This window comes from Suncus etruscus, chromosome 10 (genome assembly GCF_024139225.1).
Source record: "Suncus etruscus isolate mSunEtr1 chromosome 10, mSunEtr1.pri.cur, whole genome shotgun sequence".
In the NCBI taxonomy this organism is placed as follows: Eukaryota; Metazoa; Chordata; class Mammalia; order Eulipotyphla; family Soricidae; genus Suncus; species Suncus etruscus.
Window position 1 is genome coordinate 5,237,224 of NC_064857.1, and position 24,365 is coordinate 5,261,588.

The following is a 24,365-nucleotide window of genomic DNA, read 5'->3' on the forward strand; positions in this document are numbered from 1 at the left end:
AACTGTGGTACATATACACAATGGAATATTATGCAGCCATTGTGAGAGATGACGTCATGAAATTTTCCTATACATGGATGTACATAGAATCTAACATGCTGAGTGAAATAAGTCAGAGGAAGAGAGATAGACACAGACTAGTCTTTCTCATCTATGGGTTTTAAGAAAAATGAAAGACATTTTTGCAATAATTCTCAGAGACAAAAGAGAGGAGGGCTGGGACTTTCAGCTCATCATATGAAGCTCACCACAAAGAATGATGACTACTGTTAGAGAAATAACTACATTGAGAACTACCATAACAATGCGAATGAATGAGGGAAGTAGAAAGCCTGTCTGAGTACAGCCTGGGGTGGGGGTAGGGTGGAGAGAGATTTGGGACATTGGTGATGGGAATGTTGCACTGGTGAAGGGGGGGTGTTCTTTACATGACTGAAATTTCAATACAATATTATTTGTAATCAAGGTGTTTAAATAAAGATTAATAAAAGAAAAAGAAATATGAATGCAAGAAACAGGCACCAAAAGACCTAAATACATAAATATATTTTTATAACAGAAAGTTTCCATTAAAAATAGAGTGGAATGATTCTAATAGCCACAAATATTTTGGTGGAGAGAAATAATGAACCTAATCAAACTTCAGAATAGTTTATATTTTCCTTTGCCATATCTGAGCTTCTCTCTGTCTATTCTTGTTTTCTCTCTTTTCCTTTCTCTGTTGTGGGACCATGGCTCATTCATGAATTTAGCCAACTCTGTGGGAGCTCTTATTGCCTAATTTTTATACCTACATTTCAAATTTCATCCTTGGTAGATGTTGCCTCTTCTTTCTTTGTATCTCATTCAGAATGTAAACATTTCTCTTTTCTACACCAGGCTGGTAGTACTCTCTATTTTTTCTTGCCTTGGCCACGTCAAGAACTTCATCTTGGCCATTTGGCTTGTCTTTTGAACCTTACATTATATTCTCCACGGGCAGCCAGAGAGATCATGCCACTTCTCAAGACTTACTCTCAATGGCTTTCTGTCATATTTAGAAGTCAATGTGTCTAACCAGTGTCTAGGAGACTCACAGCTCCCTGTTTCATCTTTATTTACTTCATTTCTCTCTCCTACTGGCTGTTCTTAGGTTACATGGTCTCCTTCTTAAACTTTGGGAGCATAATAAATATCTTTAACTCCAGACACTACTTTCTTGTTTCTCTCTGGAACACACTTTCTTCTGTTTGTTCATGGGGCTGCTCCTTCTTACTTTTTCATGTCTCTGCTTAAATTTGATTTCTTTCATAAGAAGAAATGTTGTCTATTCAAAATTCTTATTTATTTTTCTTCATGGCAAATGACTTTTCTTTTTATTTTCTGTTCTTTTAAGAATTTATCTGAATATAGCAGTTTAAAAATATATGATATATGGGCCCGGAGAGATAGCACAGCAGCGTTTGCCTTGCAAGCAGCCGATCCAGGACCAAAGGTGGTTGGTTTGAATTCCGGTGTTCCATATGGTCCATCGTGCCTGCCAGGAGCTATTTCTGAGCAGACAGCCAGGAGTAACCCCTGAGCCCTGCTGGGTGTGGCCCAAAACAAACAAACAAACAAAAATATATATGATATATTAAGAGATTATTGATTAATGTATTGGAACAAATGAATTATTGGGCTGGAGCAATAGCACAGTCAGTGGTAGGGAGTTTATGTTGCACAAAGCCAATCCAGGATGGACAGAGTTTGATTCCCAGTGTCCCACATGGTTCCCAAGCTAGGAGTGATTTCTGAGCACAGAGTCAGGAGAAACCCCTGAGCATCACCGGGTGTGGCCCAACAACCCCCCCCCAAAGAATTATAGATGAATTAAAATCCTAAATGGGAGGTAGAGTGAGTTGAAATGCTTTTGCTGAGAGAAGCAAGGAAATTAAATATTTAATTTATGGAGGGGCAGTTCCTCATGTTTGTACCAAAAGGAAATTATTCTCCCTTAGAGAAGAGGGTGAGAATGAATTGAGGGAGCACTTGCATTGATCTTTTCTTCTTACAGGCTCTTTTACATACTTTTCTTCCTGCTTATGGACCCTTATAGCAGGTTAAGTCTTAGGAAAGAGTTATCTATTCGTCACCAAGCAAAGAAGATTAACCTTTCTCTCCTCTGTGCACTGAGAGTAGGTCTACAAACATTGGCACACACCACACAACATGCTATGCTCCCAGGGAACTTTGAGAGGCACCCAGACCATATTAGCTCATGTGGGAGGAGGGTCCTTAACCAGAAGTGGGGTCCTCTGGCTAAGTAGCAGATCCTTTCTCAGGGAAATTCTCCAGTGAGTTCTCTTCAGGCCTCCCAGGGCTCAGCAGTGATTTGTAGCAGTTTAAGGCCTTTTTATATTCCAGTTTCATCTCTCCCCATTGATTTTTCCATTTGTGGCTTATCATGGAAATGAAGCTAGCTGGGACAGATGGAGCAGTTACTCGGTGCTTTTTTTCGTTTTGTAGCTGGAGCATTCTTGGGAAGTCAGCTGAATGACATTTGCTTCCTTAACTCTTCTCTGGGTTTCACCAATTTGATATTGCCTGGCAGGTGGTGATCAATCTGTGGGTTGGTTCACATTACGCAATGTAAAAAGAGATGAAAGAATAAAGAGTTTCCTTCAATATAAAAGCTTAAAAGAGAATATAAATAAGTGGTGGCAATTTGTACTAATTTTAAGAAGACATTCTAAAATTGAGAAAAATACATTTTACTATATTATTTCTCTTTTCTTAACTAGCATAAATAATGTTAATTTTATTTCCTCTTACTCTTCTTCCCCCTCTTTTTCTAAAAGCAGTTTATTGATTGATTGATTGATTGATCAATTGATTGGCTTTTGGGCCAGACCCTCCTGGCAAGCTTGGGAGACCATAGGATGCCAGAAATTGAATCATGTCGGTCCTGAGTTGGCCAAATGCAAGGCAAATGCCTTACTGGTGTGCTATTCCTCCAGCCCCATCCTCCTCCTTTTAATTTTTGGTTTGTTTTTGAATCACACTAAACAGTGCTTAGAATTTACTCTTGTATTCAAGAATTACAGTAAACGGGTTAAACCTAAGTGAGCTGCTTGCAAGGCAAGTTCCTTACCTATTGTAAGGAATATCTCTGACACCGAATGTTAATTTTGCTGCAACTTATTTATGATATTGGTTTTATAAGAATAGGTAGTATTTATTTCGCTTTAAGAAAACTATAGATAAGTACTGGAGTATTAATTCAGAACACAGCTTTTTTTTTTTTTTACTTAAAATATCGATAGTAAAAGTTTTTCATGCATGTAGTGTCCTAATACCACATCCTCCATCAGATTGCTTCCCTGCACTATCATTTCAGTGTCCCTTCATCTCCTGGGGATGGTGGTTGTGGTAAACTCAGTCTGCAGACCAATTCTCATTTTCTGTTGCCTTTGGCCAACACAACAATGTTGTGTTCCCTTACCATGTTTTTGCTTGGATCATTGGCTGACCATTTTCTTCATCATCATTAATATGCTCATTTAGTGGATTCTTGAAGTCTCATCTTAGGATTCTTTTATTTTCCTTGGTTTTTGGGCCACACCTGGCAGTGCTCAGGGGTTACTCCTGGCTAACTGCTCAGAAATAGCTCCTGGCAGGCACAGAGAACAATATGAGACGCCAGGATTCGAACCAACCACCTTAGGTCCTGGATCGGCTCCTTGTAAGGCAAACACCACTGTGCTATCTCTCTGGCCCCTCATCTTAGGATTCTTTTTTGTTTTGTTTTGTTTTTTGTTTTTTGGTCCACATCCGGTGATGCACAAGGGTTATTCCAGGCTCTGCTCTGGCAGGCTCGGGGACCATATGGAACACTGTGGGATTAAACCATGGTCCATCCTGGGTCAGCCATGTGCAAGGTAAAGGCCCTACCACTGCACCACTGCTCTGACCCGGTGTACTATTCTTACTTTCTTTTTCTCTGATGACCCACCCACCTTTAAAGTGCAGTGTTTCTATGTCTCTTCCCTTCTAGTTTTGTAAAATATAGCAGAAAAAAAAAGGATTTGGTTCTGGAGACAATATTTGGATGCATTTTATAACAACTTTAATATCATTTTTAAATTTCCATTGATTTAATTAAAGAATTCCTTTAAATTGATACTATTCAAATAAGTAAGAAAAAAGATTCTAAAGAGGCGTATATATTAGATGGAAAATAAAATCTATGGTCTTACAGTGTGTGTTTTTTTTTTTTGACATGGTATGCATGCCTCTTTGTGATCAGACTTGCACAATTTATACTAACACAGAGCAGGGATTTGATTGAAATGACTTTTATTTGTCCACAATGTCAGTCACTGTGATGCGACATGCTTCCTGTTTTAACATCCCTGAGATTGCACACAGATAGGATGAGTGCCCCAACTATGAACACTTGACCTATTTTTGACCCCAGGTACTCTTAATTCACTTCCAAAGACGAAATGAAGTGATAACTATAATGCATCAATAGACTGGAATGCAGCTGGCCCTGGAGACATTGCATTAGTGTCCTGTGGGTGAGGTCGGAATTAGATAGCAGTCAGGTATGCGCACAGGAGTGGCCATTACTGTGGGCAGATGTGCACAGCTAATGGCTGGCAGTGGAGATTGCTGCAGGGGGAATTCTTTGATAAAAATGAGTTAAAATGAGACAATGGATTATCCAGAAGGGCGCTTTTCTACAGACTCTACTTTTATTGGTGAGAGCAATCAAAGGAAAAAAAACGAAGCCATTAAAAATGAAAGCCGCTATAATGTATTTATATAATATTTCTGTGTAGCGTGTGATTGTATGCATATGTATGATTTTTTCCCTCTTTATTGTCTGAATAAAATAAAGCAAATACTGGCTCTTTCATCCCACATAAATATGAGACTGGTACATTAAGGTAATGCAGGAATCTAATGTATAGGGGCAGAGGGACTACTTGCCAAAGAGTTAAATCTTTATGCATGTAAGCCCAACTGCTTGTGATCTCATTACACCGAAGAAAGCTCGCAAGCATTGCTCCCCAATCACAAAGAAAAATCAGCGCACGAGTGACCTGTGTATTAGCATCTCTGCAAATCTCAGGCAGGAGCTGAGATTTATATGTTTTACACACCCCTGAGGAAATACTCATTTTATGTCATTGATAGGCCAGATGTATTTTCCTCTGTGAAATGTGATCAGAATATAATTAGAATAAAATAACTGTATATTTAATAACCACAGGCAGTAGATGTTAAAACGCATCAGGATAATAAGCAGCAGTATTAGAGCAGAGAAGTTGTGAGGTAGGGCAATAATGGTGTGATTGGGCCTCTGCAGTTATGTCTATTTGGTTCTATAATCATTGAACTAAGTTAAGAATTTCACATGTCTCTATAATGTTTGTCTCTAAATATAATTACTGATGTGATAAAATCTCTCACATTTGATAGCATGATTTCTTGAAAAATGGCATTGTGAATTTGAGTCCCCCTTTTGCTCCAGAACCAATATTATATGTGGATAGAAAAAAATAAAGATGACTTTTGGATAGAAATACACACATTTCTAATAGAATTTGCCATGACAGTATATACAGGCTGTTATTATTCTACAGCATCTGTGCATTTTACTATGACAAAGTGATTAATATGCTTTAGATTTTTGAACTTACGAATTCAACTATTTTAGCATATAATGAAAATACACAAAATGTGACACATTAAATTTCTATGTAATTCCAAGTATAACAAAAGTATATGTGTATTTACAAGATGATATCACTTATATGTAGTATTTAGAGTAATTGCATGAAGAAATGCAATAGCTTAAATGGGGGTTGTTGAGAACACCCAACATATATATACATATATATATATATACACACACACATATATGTATGTATAATGAGAACAAGGAATATAGTGAGGACAAGGAAAGAAATTGTGAGGGAGGAGAAAGGTACATGAAATGATGAGATACAGGGGCTAAGGAGAATAAGAAAGGGGGTAAGGTGCATTGTTAGTGTTAAGAAAGACAGAACTAGCATTGCACTAGGGCATTTGCCATGCACACAGCTGATCCATCCAGGATGGGTGGTGGTTCAAATTTCGATATCTCATATAGTCCTCCATGCCTGCCAGGAGTGATTTCTGAGCACAAAGCCAGAGCCAGGAATAGTCCCTAAGTGCTACTGGGTGTGCCCCCCCCCCCAAAAAAAACTACACCAAACAAAGAACTAAATATATAAGCCAGAATCAACAACATTGAAACCATGAGACACAAACTTTAACAACCAAACTTAAAAAAGTGCATGTTATGATGGCAGGCTGGAATGAAATTGGTATCATGGCATGAAGTCAGGGAATATTGGTGGAGTGAAGTTGACAATGGTGGTGGCATTGGTCCTGAGATATTGTATGTATAAAACCCAACTATAACTAAATTTGCTAATAACAAATGGTTAAATAAAAAGTATATGTGTATTTATAATATTTAGGTAATAAAATAAATTATGTGACATAGGTGAGTGGACAATTATATACAGTAACATGAATAAAATATGTTCAAGTATATCAACAAGACACAAACCAAAAGATTTGAATATGTACATGATGAGTTATGGTGAACAGTCATTTCTTAATTTCTTCTAGTCATTAAAACAGCATGGTACTAAAATAAAAACAGACCCTTAGTTCAATGGAATAAACTTGACTATCCAGAGATGAACCCATAGATTTACAATTGATTTTTGATAAAGAAGGAAGAAATACAAAGTGGAGCAAGGAAAGCCTCTTCAACAGGTGATGCTGGGAAAACCAGTCAACTACATGCAAAAAAAAAAAAAAAAAAAAAGAACTCAGACCTTTCCTTAACTCTATATACAAAGGTAATATCAAAATAGGTTAAAGACCTTCATATCAGACTTGAAACCATAAGGCATATAGAGAAAAGCATAAGCAGAACACTTCATGACACTGAAGTTGAAGCCATTATAAAGGATGAAAAGCACTGGCCAAGCAAGTGGAAACAGAGATAAACAAATGGGACACGTTAATCCAAGAAGCGTCTTCACGTCAAAGGAAATAGTGACTAGGATATAAAGGTTACCGATGGAATGGTAGAAACTGTTCACTCAATACTCAGCAGTTAAAGGATTATTATCTAGATTGTATGAGGCATTCATTGAACTTCACAAGAATAAAATCATATAACTTCATCAAAAAGGGAGAAAAGAAATACATAGACATTTCCTCAAAGAAGAGAAATACAAATGGCCAAAAAGCACGTGAAAAAATGCTTCACAGCACTAATCATCAGAGAGAGGTAAATCAAAACAATGAGATACTATCTCACACCAGAAGACTAGTACACATCGCCAAAAAACAAAACAAAACAAAACAAAACAAAAACCAAGAACAACTAGTATTGGCATGACTGTGGGGAAAAAGAATTCTCATTCACTGCTGGTGGGAATGCAGCCTGGTTCAGCCTTTTTGGAAAACAATGTGGACATTCCTCAAAAATCTAGGAATTGAGCTTCAATATATTCCAGCAATACCACTCCTAAGGATATACCTTAGGAACACAAAACCACAATATAAAAATGCCCTCTACATTCCTATGTTCATTGTAGCACTATTTACAATAGCCAGAATCTGGAATAATCTAAGTATCCAACAACAGATGAGTGTTAAGGCAACTATGCTATGTCTACATAATGAAATACTAAGCAGCCATTAGGAATAGACATCTTTAAATATGCCTATAAATGGATGGACATGGAGATTATTATACTATTATTAGCCAGAGGGAAAGGAGTAAACATAGAATTTCACTCATTTGTGGGATATAAGAAAAACAAGTAGGGGCTGGAACTCTATAGCACAGTGGTAGGGTTTTGCCTTGCATACAGCCAACCTGGATCTGATTCCTGGCATCCCTTATGGGCTCCGGAGCCTGCCAGGAGCTATTCCTAAATGTAGTCAGTAGTAATCCCTGAACGCCACCGGGTGTGGTCCCCAAACAAAACAAAACAAAAATATAGAAAGAAAAAAAGAAAAACAAGTAATAGTATGGTAACAATATCCAGAGATCAGGGTAGAGATAAGGGTCTGGAGGTCCAGCCTAGGGTAGGGGTAGCTTGCCACAAAAAGTAATGCGTGCAATTAGAGCAGAAAAAGATCTATTAGGACAATGATAGTTGGAGCTGATCACTCTGTACAAGAACTCAGTGCTGAATGGGGAGACAGTGACACACAAGGCACCCCTCCAATAATAATTATGCAAACCACAGTGTGAAAAAGGAGAGAGAAAGAAAGAGTTAGAATGAGAGAGAGGTAGATTGCGTGCCAGGCAAAGCGCCAGGGTGGGTGGTGGTGGAAGGTAAACGGGAGACATAAGTGTTGGGAAGGGCGCATTGGTGAAGAATGGTGCACATTGTATGACTGAAACCCAACAATGAACAATTTTGTAACCATGGTGCTTAAATAAAGTAATTCATAATAAAAAAAGAAAAGTGTATGTTTGGAACCAGAGTACAGTATACAGAGTTCAGAGTAGCTATTATATAGGGTAACGTCCTTGCCTTGCTTGTTACTGACATAGGTTAAATCCCTGACATCTCCTCTATTTCCCTGAGACCAGCCAGAAGTGATCTTTCACAGAGCCAGTGGTGAGCCCTGAGCATCACTAGTTGTGACCCCTCTTCCTAAGTTAGTATGTTGCAGACAATTTCTATGTAGTTGACTATGTGCTAGGCACTTCAGACTATTCTATGAGGGCTGGAAATAGTTTATTAGTTAGGGCATTTGCCTTGCATGTAGCCAATCCGAGTTCAATCCTTAGCATTCCATATGGTACCTTGAGCACCACCAGGATTCATTCCTAAGAGTAGAGCCAGGAGTAACCCCTGAGAACTGTTATGTGTTCCCCCAAGCAACAAATAAATGACCTATTCTATTTATTCTTTAAAGAGTATTATCACAGAGTAACACCATGATTTTAATTTTTCAGCAAAATTACTGTTTTTTGAGTGTCTAAACTAAAGGGAGATGGGGATAGTGAGATGTAGAAACTGAGATAGCAGCTTTTACTTTCTGACTGGAGAAAATAAATTCAGATTTTGTTTGTAATGCATCCATAAAACTATAAAAGAGAATGAACAGTCTGTAACTCTTGACTTTTCCACATATTACCTCTGCCTTGAACACTCTTCTCACCCTTTTTTACCTAGCCAATACTTCTTAATTCTGCACTGACCTTTGATCATGCATCTCAGAAAGGTTTGAATTGAAATATGCTTTATGCTAGCTAGCTCTCTATCTCCTTTATGACTCACCAACACTGAACTAATAGAATTCAAGTCTGTTTTTTCTTCTAAATGATCAGCATTAAGAGGTATAATTTATAAGTGTCCTAATCCTTTACCCTGTCACCCTGGGCCCCAAACAGTGGCAGCACATGGTAGGTTCCTGGCATTTGACTGTGGTCTACCATCCTTGATATGTCTGGGACAATATCTCCTGGGCACCAAAGCAGAGTGTGATGCCATCTAGTCTGGTGTCCATAATATAAGACACTGAGGAATGAGAAATAGGAAATGCAAATCCTTTGGTTTCAGAGAGCCAAGCAGTCACTGGGAGAAAATGGATTATAAAAGAAATAGGTATTTAATCAAATCATGGAGGCCTTCAAACTTGCTTTTAGGAGTTATAACTGTCTGTGGAAGTACAATTAATTAAGTGTCTATGAAAATGGTTGGAGGAATACAAGAGTGAGGCATGAAGTTTTGGAGTCCCACTATGAGTGAACAGCTCTGAAGCAGGGTTGCTGTGAGGATTATGAAAACAAGACAGACATTAGAAACAGGGCATCAGGGGGTCAGCGGGCTGACTGCTTCATGGACAGAGAGCTCCAACTGGACTGTCTTCTCCCTTAGATCTTTATTTTTCAGCCATAATCAGTCATAGAAAGAAGGGTAGATAACAAACACATTCTCAATCAGTGCTAACTGAACCTAAGGGAATTACAGTCTCATAAGGGAATATGAGGAATGAGAAGGTTTCAGGAATAAGCTCTGAAGGCCGTCTTTCTCCAGGGAAGGGTGACAGATAGAAGACTGTATACAGGATATTCTCTGGGTAGCATTGGTATCCCCATATGATATAATGAAGGACTGCATTAAGAGTCCTTCAGATTACTGTACCTTCTCTTAGATCCCTTGACTTCTAAATTGGGGTTTTCCTACTATGTAACTTCTCTCTACAATGAAGGAACAAGGTACCATTATTCAGTGGTAGGTAGATCATTAATGCTGGAGGCAAAGTTGTATGAGGCCATGAAACATTTGAACTATATTCTTAAGAAAATAGAGAGTATTAAATATAAAATTTTCTGTAAAAAATTAGAAAACGTTTTCAGGAGAGTTTTGAGTAATAAGTTGACATTTGTGGGATCACATTGATTTTCACAACCTATAACGTTTGGTGGGAGATAGGAATAATGGTGCTTCTTATGCTGCTCCATGGGGCAAATTATACAAAATATTCTGGCATGGTTGGGAAACATCGTTTATAGGGTTCATATTTTGAATAATTTTATTTTAATGGTAAGAGGAGGAAATAGTTTCTCTTGACTCGCTGGGGTGTCAAACTTGGCAGGAAATAATTTGAGTTGATATTCCTAAAACTGAGATAACAGCATTTTTATCTATTAGATCTGTGTTTGAATATATTTTAATCTTCTAGATTTTAGTATCAAATTTTTTGTTAATACAGTCCTTTATATAGTGAAAGGATGTGTTCTGAACATTTGAGTGTCAAACACTGTTCTAGCTCCTGAAGGTCTGGTATGAACATGAATGGCAAGGACCCTGTCCTTGCAAGACAGAGCTTGGAATGCAAACTTTCAAGAAGTGATAAAGCTTGAGATGATCAAATTGCTTCTTTTGCAGCCAATTACTATTTATGTAGGATCTCAGAAAATATAACTAGGGCTACATTTCTTTATAACTAGACAAGCCTACAGCCCCAAGGGTGTATGGACTGTCGGCGTCTTGAAAGAGAGGTAGATGGAGACAGCATCATTAAAACCAATTGTTAATATATACCCAGAGCTATTTGGGGACTAAGAGAATTGAGGATTTATTTAACATTGGAAGAACAGAAGAGTTGGCACCTGTAAGAAGTATTGCCAATGCTGGTACCTCAAATAGCCATAAACACTTCAGCAATATCAATTACTAAATGATATCAACATGGAACTAATTGGTTGCAACTAAGGAGAACTCAAATATTTCCAGGGATTCTTTTAAAGCAGAGTTAGTTTCATTTTCCTACACCAACTTTCTGGGTATTCCTGTAGGAGTAAGACATATATTGGAAAGAAAGAGGATGGGAATAGTTTTTATTGTTTGTTTGATTTTTAAATACATCTGGAAATAATGTTTTATTAGCTAAATGGTGGAATGCCTAAAGCTTGGTCAAAGTGATATATAAAATTAACTAGCACACTTTCAAACGTATTTTAGCTAAGAGATATTATACTCCAAGGAATAAAATAGTGAGGGAACATAGAAAGTCAGCATGTGATATTTTATCTGGAATTTGATTTATGAGCATGTGTATTATTTTTTAATTTATTTATTTTTTTTAGTTTTTGGGCTACACACAGCTGCTCTCACGGATTATTTCTTGCTCTTTGCTCTACACTAAGAAGTCACTTCTGGATGAGCTCAGGGACTACTTGCAGTGTAGACAGTATTCAAGGCCTTACAAGTGCATTACCCAGTGTACTATCATACCACCAGCCCAAGAGCAAATTATTATTATGCCAAAGTAATCAATAACTGCCATTCACAAAGGCCCAATATAAAGTACAACTTCAATTTTATATTGAAGATGCAGTGACTGCACACAAAAAAAGCAGGAATATCAACAATATGCTCGGAATTGAACCTGTGCTGGCTATGTGTAAGACAAGCACTCTATCTATCTGGGCTCTGGGGGGCTTTTTGAATTAGCAACAGGTTTGAAGACAATTTCAATTTTTCATAGCAGCATCCTTCATGCTTTGAGTGGATGACAACATTGCTAATTTACAAAGACGAGACTATCAGGCCTAATGGATAAAGCATAAGTATCCAAAGTGACGGGAAGGCAAACTGTTGAGACAAGAGTCCAGATTCTAACCAGGTGGTTAGAAGCTAGAAGTCACAATTTCCCAAAGACAAGACCTGAAATTTGCAGATCATGAATGAGTCAATAGTGCACTCAAATCGTGGTCACTTTAGTCAACATGTAGTTGAAAAAGGGAGAGGGAGGGTGGGTGGTCTTCATTTCCAAGAAAAGTTGCCTCTGAAAGAACAGGATTGAATGCAGGAAGAAATAGTATTCTATGTGTGCCATGATGTGTTCAGATGTGGATACACCGATTTAAGAACTAGACCTCACAGGTTCATAATGGAGAAAGTTGTCTGTCATTAGGGAATTATGGAGTAAAGGTACTTGAACATGGTTCCCTGAACACCACTAGGAATATTCCCTTAGCAAACCAGGAATAAGGCCTGAGAACCATTATTTTTTTTCTCATTCAACCCTTCATTCAGTGTCAGAGATTCTTACTTCATGCCCAGGATTCTCATTCAATGTCGGTTGTTCATGTAAAAAGCAACACAAAATTTTGTTATTAACATAAAAATTTATGATTGATGCTTGGGATAAAAATAAAAATAGTTCAAACTATTCAGGGTTTATCAAACAAGCTGCAACAGGAGATGTGCAGAATTACAGGAAGGCCAGTGACTTGCCACAGAGCTGAAGACTGAGAGGCATCCCCAGGATTTGGGCCAAGCAGAAGATCCTAAATGGGGAGAGAATTGTCAGACATAAAGATCCTAAAGCTCTGAGGTCGACACTTGACTTATGCCTGTGGAGCTAAGTCATACCTGGCAGGCAAGGGACTCCAACTTGGTTTTCAAGCAGAAACCCATTTGTAAGGAAACTAAGATGTCAGAGTGAATCTTCTGGAAGCCAGAATAAAGCCTCCTGATAGCCCAGATTAGTAGCTTAAGGCTCTTTGTGATTTCTCAATTTGAGACCCTTGGGAATGGAGTGTAGGTTCAGGGCAGATTTTGGATTGAGGTTTGACTGTTTCGAAAACCAGGAAGAGTGCCAACCAGGTCTGATTTTGGAGCTGTTCTGTGGCACACCCATGAAGAGTTGTGTTTGTCTTGTCACATTGAGATTCAAACTAACCACCTCTATCTCCCTGTCAATAGAGAGCTTTGTTCCTTGCTAACGGTAAAGAACATTTTCGTTCTTTTCTGCTTCATAAGTTCCCAAGATATTTTTTTCTATTGAGTGGGTTAAGTAATAAACTCTGATAGTCATGTACAGCCCTGGTAGCAGCTTTTGAGTCATTTATTAATGCAGGGACATTAATTTGTGCGATTATAAATACAGGATAATTACCCAGATGATGTGTGAAGTTCTTTCTAAATTTCTTTTCTTTATTTAGTCCATCATAAGAATTAGCATATGGTGTCTTTGCCATGGTACATGTGGAAGAGGTCAATTACAAAGAAAGCCAACAGTTACTGCTCAGTGGATATGATTCTGAGAACTTTGAGTCAGTAAGAATATTAAAACTTTCTTTTTTTTTTTCCATTTTGGGGCTACCCTCAGTGATGTTTAGGGCTTATTCCCTACTCTGCTCAGGGATCACTTCTTGTGTGCTCGGGGTACAATATGTGATGCCAGGGACCAAACCCATTTGGCTGTGTATATGGCAAGTGTACTATCACTCTGTCCCTAAAACCTTCTATGTGACTAGGATCAGGAATGGGAACCACAGAAACATAAACTATATAAGTATGAGGGATGCTTAATTCCAAGATTTTTAATTTATTATATTGTAGGCAAGCTGAGATCTTTGATTAAGGTGTTTATTTCATCATTTATTTATTGGTTTATAATTTATTAGATTTCTTTGGTTTGGTAACAAATATCATCCACATTTAGCAATTTAAAAGAACAGAATTTATGGTATATCTCATGTTTTGGTGTCCGAAATTTTGAAGCTGTTGCTTTTGACTAGCATTTTTCTTGAGGTGGCAGTCAAATTGCTGACTAGGACTTCAGTTATCTGAAGAGCTGAAGAATGCTGTTATAAAACTAATCACTCAATTTTTGGCAAACATTGGCTGTTTGCTGGCTGTTGGTCATGTGGAAATCTTCAAAGACTCTATGTTCTCAGTGCTTAATGATTGGTTTTCCCTTTAAAGCAGAAGATTGAGATTAGTCCAGTATCCATAGAGTTTTTCATAATCTGATTTCTGATAGTATAATATTTTTGTATTATTTTTAAAAAAAATTTCAAACTTGATTTACAGAATTGTTCATAATATGTTTCAGGCATTCAGTGTTCCAATTCTACCATTAGTATAACTTTTCCTCTACCAGTGTCCATAGATTTCTACACAAACTAGGCTTGCCCCCTTAGCAGGCACAGACTAATTTACTTCATATTTCTTATTACAAAATATGACAAACAGAATTATCAAAATATATATCAATAGAATTTAATTTTGATAATTATTTGATCTCACAATGATGTTACTAAGGCCATTGAGAATTACTGAAGTGATTATTGTTAGTTCAACCTTGGATTTATTTATTTAATTTTTGCTTATTAAGTTTGGTGCTCTTCTATGTAACTTTTCTATCAATGTTTCTGTGCTCATGTTGGACTGTTGTGTCAGTATTGTGAAATTCTAAAGTGTTGTGTGGCTGTGTATGCCCTATGTACTCCAGAATCTATGGGACTGAGATCATTCTGTAGTTTGGTGGTTTAATAAATTCTGTTGTGGAACTGGTTTGTTTCTATGTCAGAGGATTTTGGGTGTAGCTGGTGACATTAGGACCTTTCTATAGGGAGGAGAATCTGTGCACCCCTTTATGATAAGGCCCCAGAGGTCCCAGCTCAGATATTGAATCTACTTGAGATCATTCAGTGGTTTGTTATCTTTTTGAGATTAGTTATGGATCTGGGCCATGATTGTGCCAGAGGCGGTCAGATGAGTGTGGTGGCTGCTGTTCTTTCTGGCAGGGAGAGGGTTCTGGCTGCTACCATTTCGAGAAGGTCCCAGAGTTCTAAGCCAAGAGATTGACCTACCTGGGACCATTCAGTTCACTTCCTTATTCTAATCTTAGGTGACATTTGATGACATTTAATGACACACCTTATGGTGTGTCATAATCATCAGGACCAGCTTGGAGGATGATAGACAAGCAGAACAGACACTCGTTACTGACTCTCTTGAATCTTTAATATACAGAAAAAAGTCTGGCAAAAAATTATGTGTCAACCAAATGTGTAGAAAGTCAGTAACCAATATCCATTTCTTCGAAATTCACCTTTATCGTATTAGTTTGTGGTTCACTGTTGTGTGTTCACTGTCTGAACACAGAAGTAGGAGAGTACATCCTTTTAAAAAGCCTTGGTTAATGGCTTAAAAACTTAACTATATTTTTAATCTTTATTTTGCCTTCTGTCACAACATGTTCTAATAATCAAAATAATCTGTTATCATACACCATAATTTCAAAATTGCTTTTGCTTTCTATATTTAATTTGATCTTAACAGTGCCATTTTGAATTTATGGAAGTAGTATTTATGAATCAGGTTTTGGAGGTTTGGAGAGAATGATAAGACACCTAAGGGATAAATGAGGAATAAAGGAAGGAATAAAGGAAAAAAACAAAACCTCTACTCTAAATTACAGACACTGTGCCTGAGCCCTGATAGTCTTTATTTAAATTTTATATACTGCTTCTGGGGCTGAAGCAATAGCACAGCAGGTAGAGCATTTGCCTTGCATGCTGCATCCCGTAACATCCTCTGAGCACAATCAGGAGTGATTCCTGAGCACCATGGAGTGTGCCCGGACCCCCAAAGTTTATATACTACTTCTCTCATAATTTTTGGTTGTCTGTTTTTTTTTTTTTTGTATCATAACCAGCAATATTCAGGAGTTAATTCTGGTTCTGCACTCAGGAATTTCTCCTGGTGGTGCTCTAGGAACCATATGGGATGCTACCTACTGCATTACCTCTCCAACCCCTCTTATGGTAATTTTAATAGTTTATAAAATTATATTCTCCGAGTCTCTCATCTCAGAATAACTTAATTTCTTTCAGAAGTGCACAAACCTTTTCATACACACCAGGGTGCTTGTATTAACTTACCATGATGGCACAATTCTGAATTGTTTATTTAGTTTAATTTAGTTATCATTTTTGACTTCCCACTGCGTGAACCAGAACTGTGTGAGGTGTTGCATATAAAAAAGTTGACTAGGATATATGTGTCTTTTTTTAAACAGTGCCATTTTTTTTTGTACTTTTAGGATCACCATTCTGAAAGCAAGCAAGTTGTTTTATAGAATTCTTGAAAAATACAGAAATGTACTAAATAGAAAAATTCCCCAACTAACAATGTGGAAATATTAACTGCGATTAACATTTTGGGGTGTTTACTCCCAGTGTTTAATGCATGCATATGCTTTCCTGCATGTTGCAATATAGCACTTGAAAGCAAGAAAAAAAATGGGATGGTACTGAGCACATAGTTTTGTATCCAGCTATATTATGGACACATTCCACTTAGTTAAACTTTTTGGAAGAAACCGGTTTTTATTTTTAATATTCCAAAATAGTTCTACAAAGCAATATTTTTCAGCATAAAGCTTGTTCAAGTCTTATGATCATTTTTTTAGAATATATGATGGATTGATGCTCATAAAGAGTTCACATGTGTTATGGGAATGAAAATGGAACAGAGAGACAATGAAAGAAATAATTTTTAATGCAGGTGGATTGGATAATGGAGGCAATAACAGGTGCAAAAATGGTGGCTGTGAGGGAGACAACGACAGAATGTAGGTTTGCCAAGATATGAAGTATGAATATGCTTTGTTCCCCCTTGGCAGTTAGTAGTGTGTGTATACACACACACACACACACACACACACACACACACACACACACACACATATATATATATATATATATATGTATGTAACTTTTTTTTTTTCGGGCCACCCCCATTTGATGCTCAGGGGTTACTCCTGGCTAGGCGCTCAGAAATTGCCCCTGGCTTGGGGGACCATATGGGACGCCGGGGGATCGAACCGCGGTCCTTCCTTGGCTAGCGCTTGCAAGGCAGTCACCTTACCTCTAGCGTCACCTTGCCGGCCCTGTAACTTAGTTTTTATAATTTTTATTGAGACCAATGTGAATTACAAGTCTTTCACAGTTGTATTTAAGGTACATAATAACAGTAAATTAGTGTCATACCCACCACCAGTGTTGACCCCCTTCAGTCACTCTTCCCAGCATACCTCCCACACCTCTACCCTTAGGCCCCTGGACTGCCGGTGTAACAAGTCCCCTTTGTGTATAGCTTGTTGTAGTTTGGGTCTTTTTATTTCCTGGTTGTTGTATTTGGGTTGGGTATTTAGGGCTGATCTTTTATATTTTAATTTTAATTTCCACTCAGGAAGACACATCTAGTGGTGCTCAGATTTTCTTTGCCAGATCCCTGATTCTGTGCTCAGGGATGACTCATGGTGGTACTCAGGGGATCAGGTCTGGTGCCATGGTCTTGGTTGTCAAAGCTGCTTTTAGGTAAGTCTCTTAATTTGCTCCTTAAAGTTAGATCTAAACTGTGGTATCTAGTTTAGGTCTGACCCTAAAAGAGTTGCCTCAAGAAACACACAAATTAAAAAAATTGAGAACAGTAGGAATAGATTGCAACTGGATTATTATATGATATTATTATTATTTTTATTATAGTTTTTGGTCACACCCAGTGATGCTCAGGGGTTACTCCTGTTTCTGCTCTCAGAAGTCGCTCCTGGCAGACTGGGGGACCATATGCCATGCCTGGGATCAAACCAGGTCCATTCCTGGTCAGCTGCATGCAAGGCAAATGCCCTACTGCTGTCTTATCTTTCCCACCCATAATTGTTTATTAAATGCAGCAGAATACAATAGAAAATAATATGAAATAGATTGTCTTCAGATCAACGGCATTCGTGCTCTGATGAATCTGTTATTGAAAATTGAGCATATCAGACTTCTCTCCAGATCTTGATAAATTGTAGACAGCTTCATTGTATTGCAACTTAAATCTGTGTTCTAACTATTTGATAAACCTGTGTTTTTGCTACCCAATTTCTTTTCCACCTAACACAGAATCCAAGTTTCAAAAAGCAAAAGCAGCTATTGCCATTATGCTTATTATTATTATTACTACTACGATTACCGTGATTTTACAGTGCACATTTTCTCTTAAGATCCAAAATATCTGAAGAAATATTAGATTACTAATCCTGAACAATATCACCGTGAAAGAGGCAGGTGGAAAATGTAAACAAGGATCAATATTATGCTAAATCATACTTAAGTATATGGTGTGAAATTCTGAACAATCGAATAAAAGCAATATCCTTTCGCTTCTGGGGAGGCATTTTATGTTTATATCTTTATGCTGTTAAGTCTCAGAGGGATAGAACTTTGTGACCTAATGTGTTTTTCTCCATTTCTCATTTAGATAATATTTTATTTGCATAAAATTTTGGCATATTAAAAAGCATATTAAGCCCTTAGCAGAGATTTTACATACAAAACCTCAGCGGTGCCTACATCCAAGGAGAGCAGAATTACTTAGAATGGCTGAATGAAATGAAAATCAAGGGCTATAATTTAATCTAGTCAGTTTTTTATTTTCTTTTTCTTTTATTGCCACATTCTGTGGTGCCCAGGGCTTACTTCTGGCTCTGTATGCAGGTTCATTCCTGGCAGGCTTTAGGGACCATATGGGAAGCCGGATATTTAATAGGGTCAGCCATGTGCAAGGCAAGTGGCCTACCCATGGTATCACTCCAGCCTTAATCGAGTCAGTTTTTATATCAAATCGTTTTTGAATTTACTCAAATCCATCTTTCCACTTTTCTTTTTTCCCCCTAAACTTTAAGTCATTTTGTTCATTACATTTGCTTATTCTATTTTTTTAAACAATACCAATCACAAAACCATAACCTAATTATCTTCGGAAGAACATTTTATGACTGAAACCCAAGTACAATCATATTTGTAATCAAGGTGTTTAAATAAAGATATTAATAAAAATATATAAAATAAGTTGAAAAAAAAAGAACACTTTATATTGCCACCTCAAATAGAAGATCAATCAATCACATATTATTTGGTATAAAATAAATGAAAGCTAGAAATAAACACCAGGAATCCTAACCTTATTATTAAGTGTCTAGCCCAAGACTGACTCTCTTTAAGAAAAAGGGGTTTTGCAAGTTTTGGAAGTGTGAGAAAGATAAATTGGCACCAGAGAGTCTTCTTGGGGCAATTAAGGAGAATTGGTAAGAATAATGAAGGATTGTTTTTTTCTGATTTACAATTTAGTACCTGTTAATACCTTATTTCTCTTTATTCTCACGGTTTTGAATGCTAATTCACAGATGATTCCAGAGAGATTTTCTCACACTTTCTCTATTTTTTTCTGCTCAGGGTTACACCTAGCTCTGTGCACAGAAATCGCTCCTCGTAAGCTCAGGGGACCATATAGGATGCAGGGGATGGAATCTGGGTCCATTAAGTCAGTCGCATGCAATGCAAGTGCCCTACCGCTGTGTTATCTCCCCCAAACTCACTGTCCTTTAAGATCTTTTACATAGTGCTCATTTTATATTGGTAATACTTCATGCCTGTGAAGCATATACTTTCTCCTTATGTGGGAGAATCTTTGCTAGTTACCTGATAAGAAAGCTTTCTGAGGTTTCACTGGCTTTTAGAACTTTTTTTGGCATGGAACATTCCCTACAAGTCACTGGTATTCAGTAAATAGCTATTTCTTCTTCCCTCCCTTCCTTCCTTCCTTCCTTCCTTCCTTCCTTCCTTCCTTCCTTCCTTCCTTCCTTCCTTCCTTCTTCCTTCCTTCCTTCCTTCCTTCCTTCCTTCCTTCCTTCCTCCTCCCTCCCTCCCTCCCTCCCTTCCCCCCTCCCTCCTTCCCTCCCTCCTCCTTCCCTCCCTCCCCTCCTTCCCTCCCTCCCTCCTTCCCTCCCTCCCTCCTTCCCTTCCTCCCTCCCTCCCCTTCCTTCCTTTCTTCCTTCCTTCCTTCCTTCCTTCCTTCCTTCCTTCCTTCCTTCCTTCCTTCCTTCCTTCCTTCCTTCCTTCCTTCCTTCCTTCCTTCCTCCCTTTCTCCTTCCTTCCTTTTCTCCTTCCTTCTTTCTTTCTCCTTCCTTCCTTCCTTCCTTCCTTCCTTCCTTCCTTCCTTCCTTCCTTCCTTCCTTCCTTCCTTCCTTCCTTCCTTCCTTCCTTCCTTCCTTCCTTCCTTCCTTCCTTCCTTCCTTCCTTCTTCTTTCTTCTTTCTTTCTTTCTTTCTTTCTTTCTTTCTTTTATCTTTTCTTTTCTTTCTTTCTTTCTTTCTTTTCTTTCTTCTTTCTTTCTTTCTTTCTTTCTTTCTTTCTTTCTTTCTTTCTTTCTTCTTTTCTTTCTTTCTTCTTTTCTATCCTTCATGTAGCTTTTAAAATACTTGATATTGGTAAAGAATTTCTTTAAGAATACAGTTCTTTTGTAAAGATCTTGCCTTTATCGGTAAAATTTTGCAAAATTTAGGTATATTTTTTAAAGTATGGAAATTTTTCTTAAAGACTGAAATTTAGAAGGGACTTTGCATATTAAATCAAATTAAGGAAACCTATAGTTCCTTTTCATATTTGGTTAGAGGTATAGGAGTTGCTTTCTTCCAGCCTTTTTAAATTTGCTAATATCTGTAGGAATCTTAAAGGGTTAATCTGCTTCATTTATTTAAATATTCCAAACCACGATGAAAACATTTTTGCACCTAAGAGGAAAGATTGTGGGTGAAAACTGAAGATACATGATTTATCACTCCCCTCACAAATAAAATTTATTCATTGCATCCACCAGCCATCACACAGATGGTCAGAAAATTGGCTTTGTGTAGGGATGTGGATTCAGGCATGAATATTAATACGAGACAGATGTAAACGCATATTAATATGCATTTGCCTTGCATGGACTGACATTACAATATTTTCATTAAAGAAATTGCATTTGAAAATAAAGTATAGGTCACCTTTTTACAAAACATAAAATTGTAGGGTATAATATATTCTTTAGTTTTGGAAAGCTGTTGTTGATAAGAAAGAGAAAAGTTAATGTTGGATCTGTAGTCTGGATGTTTTCAACACGGACTCCGAAGCCTCAGAAAAGATTTTGCTCCTCTGGATTACAATTAAACACTATTTTGTTATTTCAGCTATCCAGAGCGCAGACTGCCACTGGAGCAATCGAGGAAGCAAAGCCTTGCTGGTGCGTGATACATGGACAAGTATAAATTGGGAGGATCTGGAGATAAACTAAGCTCGATCGAAAGCTCCATTCATAGGCTGGCATGGATTTGCAATGTGTGGCTGCTGGAATGGCAGTGATTCATAAAAACATAAGATTATGCAGGCATGGTACTTTTGGAATTTTTTTTCTTTTGGTGTGGGACAGCATTTATGCTCACATCAGCGCCAGCATCTGTGCTCTTCGTATCTGCTTACGGTAGCATTGTGCTTCCTTCCCCAGTGGAATGAGAGAACGTGACATTGTAAAAAGCTATTCACAGGCTTGCTGCTTTGTACTCAAAAGCCATTCACAGGGTGTTTTGCCGCTGAAATATTGCTTACTGGAAGGAACTGCGGCTTTCTTCTGTTTGCAAATCCCTTCAAAACTGCTGTGTTGGCCCTTCAGACAAACATGGTTCTGCCTCGCACATGAATGTGCAAGTTAATAATTATAAATGATCTGTTATTGATTATTCAGCCCAATGACTTCGCTAATCCTTACGAAATCTCCATGAAGCTTCTGCATTCCATTCTCCCATCTCAATTTCCCTCTCAGACTTCCTCTTACTTTTTCAGTTGCTTGATCAAAACATTTATCTGTAGGCCCAGTCAGGGTTTAAAAATGGAGTTGGCATTCCCCCCTAAAAGAGTGCTTAAGAAACTGTGAGTTCAGAGAGAAGTAGAATGCCTGTCTCCAATACAGGCAGGGGGCGTGGGAGGAAGGAGATGGGGGCACCGATGGTGGGAATGTTGCACTGGTGAAGGAAGGTTTTCTTTTTGTGACTGAAACCCAACTACAGGCATGTTTGTAATCATGGTGTTTAAATAAAGATATTATTAAAAATAAAAATAAAAGAAACTATGAGTTCAAATTCTAGCTCTGCTTCTCACTACTATGTATCTTTGGTAAATAGTTTAATTTTTAAAGATTTATTTTGAAATCCAAGGGATAATTCAACTGACACATACTGTAGAATGTTTTGTTTATGTGTTAAATGGAAAATTTATGGGGCTGGAGAGATAGCATGGAGGTAAGGCATTTGCCTTGCATGCAGAAGGACGGTGGTTCAAATCCCGGCATCTGATATGGTCCCCTGAGCCTGCCAGGAGTGATTTCTGAGCATAGAGACAGGAGTAACCCCGAGTGCTGCTGGGTGTGGCCCAAAAACCAAAAAAAAAAAAAAAAAAAAAAAGGGAAAATTTATGGAGCATTGCATAGTAGGTCTGGTCTGGCACATAGTAGTTTTTTCTCCCCTCCCCATAGTAGTTTTTTTAATCTATTTAAATGGTGTTCTGTTTCTTCTATTGGTGTAGCCATTTTTATAATGTGTATGTTTCTTAATTTATTCATACTTATTTATATCTATTACTGGACAGATTTATTTATCTATGTTTTTGGTTTTTGGGCCACACTCGGTGACCCTCAGGGGTTACTCCTGGCTATGCACTCAGAAATTGCTTCTGGCTTGGGGGACCATACTGGACACCAGGGGATTGAACTGCGGTCTGTCCTAGGTTAGTGCATGCTAGGCAAATGCCCTACCACTTGCACCTCTGCTCTGGCCCCCCGCTTACTGGACAGATTTTGTTCTTTTCTTTTTGATACCGAATACAGACCCCAGTGCCTCACACATGCAAGGCAAGTGCTCTAATGCTACACCAGACCCACAGACCTTATTTCTTTCTCGATTTATCCTCATTATGCTTTGTCTTTGTTTTATATCACCTTGTCTTTCATTATATAATACTTCCATTTTTTTTTTTTTTTTTTGCTTTTTGGGCCACCCCCAATGGATTTAGGGCTTACTTCTGGCTCTGCACTTAGAAATAAGTCCTTGTAGGCTTGGGGAACTATATGGGATGATGGGGATCAAACCTGGGCCCACTGTACTATTGCTTTGGTCCCAATACGTTCTTTTTATTTTAAAGTACCAATAAGTTTTTGTTTATTATGTATTTCCAGGGTACATAAAGGGCATTGGTAAAGGATAAGCATGTGACTAGTAAAAGGGAAAGAAAGTAACCAATACAGTAAAATCAGTCATTAAATAAATCGTTCCCAATGATTGTGTCACCAAAACCCTTGGCTTCAGTCTCCTGCAGTTCAAAGATGAGGGAAGAAGATCAGAGAATGAACAGACAGGTAATGCTTCCCTACTCTCCCATCCTTCCTCCCTATAAGTTTAGGATTGCATACAAAGATTTGCTTTATAGCAATAAACATGGAGTTGCTTTCATCTATCTCTTATTAAACAATCTTGTGGCCACTTTGACCTATGTTTCTTGAACCTGCACAAAAGTTCTTGAGTGACTTGAATATACATGTATCTCCACTTTCCTTAGTCTTCTTATCCTACTTTTTACATGGAAGTCTCTCCTATTGATACTGTGTGTGTTTGGCATAAAAAGTAGTAAGCGATAGTTCTTTCCTCAGAGATTGAGAACAAAATGTTTTGCAAAGTTCAATAGAGTTTCCTTAGCTTGTTTTAGGTGCAAGAAATCATTTCAAGATTTGTGAAAATACACTACAAATATGCACATACGTGCAAGTTTGTGTGGGTTTTGGAGGGAACAGTGGTAGGGAAAAAGGAAATCAAGGAGATGGGAAGATAATTCAGAAGATGGTATGAGTTTGAGAGAAATAAAACCTGATTTAAAATAAAATAGAAAAATTGGGGTAGAGGAACAGAAGAGAAGGGATGGTCCAAGACCCCCATTTCAAAAAGAATCCCCAAGTTTGTTTCAGATCCTTCTGCCTGGATCAGAGAACTTTTTTTTTTTTTATTAAATGTTCTTTGGCTATTTTTCTCATAGAAAAGTTTTATAAACAATACAATTTCCAAAGAACATGGAGAAGACCAAATACATTATATTTACACAAACTAGGCCATCAAATCAGCTACTCCTAAGTTCTACTAAGTACAAACAAATAG